This window comes from Sprattus sprattus, assembly GCF_963457725.1.
Source record: "Sprattus sprattus genome assembly, chromosome: 8".
NCBI lineage: Eukaryota > Metazoa > Chordata > Actinopteri > Clupeiformes > Clupeidae > Sprattus > Sprattus sprattus.
The window spans coordinates 30600775-30603274 of NC_137927.1; positions in this window are offsets into that span (position 1 = coordinate 30600775).

Sequence of the window (2500 nt, forward strand, 5' to 3'; positions counted from 1 at the left end):
TTCAAGCAGAGGAGAGGGGGAGACTTACTGTGCTCCTAGAGCCTCACTCCACAACCAACGCAGAGAGAGAGAGAGAGAGAGAGAGAGAGAGAGAAAGAGAGAGAGATACAGAGTGCAACCTCTCTCTTTTTTGGGTCATTTTATATGCACTCTCTCTGATGGCATGCTGTCCGGTCCCTGTAATATGTTGGCAAGCCGTGTCACAGTGCACTCTGTCAGACAGTAACTACCGCTAGCGCTCGACCGCATTAGGGATTTACCCCTCTTTCTCTCTCTCTATCTCTCGCTTTCTCTCACTCTCTCTCTCTCTCTCTGTCGTTGTGCGTGTGTGTGTGTGTGTGAGAGTTTATGTGTGTGTGTGTGAGTGTGTCTCTGCACTCCATAAAATCCCATCGCCAAAGCTTTTTGACATCTGCCAGCATGCTCGCTCATATTGTCTCCATGCCAACCTGAGGGGAAAAAGCCCCAGCTTCCGGAGGAGGATGAGGAAGAGGGCAGAGGAAAGAGGGATGTCATTACATTTATGGCCCTTAGCCTTCATCCTCCTGATGACACAGTGGCCTGGACGTGGTCCAGACTGACACTGCAGAGACACACTCACACACACGCGCACACACTCGCACACGTGCACACACTCGCACACACGCACACACACACTCACACTCACACTCACACTCACGCTCACACTCACACAGCCAGGGCAGGCGCACCAGAGGCACCAGAGGCAGCAGTTACCTAGGAGGAGTGGCAGAAAGAGAGACAGACAGAAAGACAGACAGACAGACAGACAGACAGACGGATAGACGGATAGACGGATAGACGGATAGACGGATAGACGGATAGATGGATAGATGGATAAATGGATAGATGGATACTGTATACAGAGGGAAATTGAGGTCATCCAGTAGCTTTTTCACTTATACACCTCACAGACATACATACATAAATCATATTCACATAGGGAGAACATGTTCACACGGAGTGGGGGTGTTTACAGATACAGGAATAGCTCTGACCCTATGGTACAGAATGCAATGATTGTGACAGTGTAGATGTCCAGGAGGAAAGTGTTCTTGTGTGTGTGTGTGTGGATAGTGCAAAGATAGTGTTATTGTGCTTGTGTGGATAGTGCAAAGATAGTGTTATTTTGCTTGTGTGTGTGTGGATAGTGCAAAGATAGTAGAATAGATAGAATAGAATAGAAAAGCCTTTATTGTCATTGTATTTACATACAACGAAATGTGGAGTGCTACTCCTGTTGGTGCGACGAGGGACAACATATAACACAACAACAACATATAACACAACAATATTGCATATCTAAAAAAACGGTAGGAATAGCACAAAATATATACAAATATTAAGTGTGCAACAAAGCGCCGTGGAATATATTAAAGTACCTATGTATATATTATCATACAATATATACAGCAACAGCACACAGCATAACATAATATATATATATATATATACTTATATACAATATATACAACACCAGTACACAGAATAAGAAATACAGAAATACAGAGATGGTATGTGTGACTTGCAGTCAATCAATAAAGTGAAGTTTAGTGCATGACTGTATTTAGTGTTCTGATGGCCGTAGTGTTCTTATGCTTGTGTCAATAGTGTAAAGATAGTGTTCTTGTGCGTGTATGTGTGTGTGGATAGTGCACAGAGATAGTGCAGAATATATAAGTGGTTAAGTCTGTGCAAGAGGCTAGTTTAGCCAGTGTGTGCCCTGCCCCCTGTCTGCCTCTGTCAGCCCCAGTCCCCCTGTCTGTCTGCCCCAGTCCCCCAGTCAGCCCCAGTCCCCCAGTCAGCCCCAGTCCCCCAGTCAGCCCCAGTCCCCCTGTCTGCCCCAGTCCCCCTGTCTGTCTGCCCCAGTCCCCCTGTCTGTCTGCCCCAGTCCCCCTGTCTGCCCCAGTCCCTCTGTCAGCCCCAGTCCCCCAGTCTCCCTGTCTGCCCCAGTCCCTCTGTCTGCCCCAGTCCCTCTGTCTGCCCCAGTCCCCCTGTCTGTCTGTCCCAGTCCCTCTGTCTGTCTGTCCCAGTCCCTCTGTCTGTCAGTGTGCGTACTGACATGAGCTGTGATGTTTGGGTCCAGTGATGGCAGTCCCTGCTCCACTCCCTGCTCCATCCCTGCTCCACTCCCTGCTCCATCCCTGCTCCATCCCTGCTCCACTCCCTGCTCCACTCCCTGCTCCTGACCCTGCTCCACTCCCTGCTCCACTCCCTGCTCCACTCCCTGCTCCACTCCCTGCTCCAGACTTCATTTTAACATGCCTATGTTCAAATAGTTCACATTGAACGCAACCTCTGTGAAAGATGAGATGCTTGTTGCTTTTAGTTTTTTTTTACTTTCCCCCCCTTTTTATATAATCCCTTAAAACAATATCCTGACAAGTACCAAAAGTGATGTCATTTACAACATGCTCTCTGTGATGGTTACTACTGACATGAGCTGAGGGGAATCAGTGTGTGTGACCGTGTAGGGAGGCAC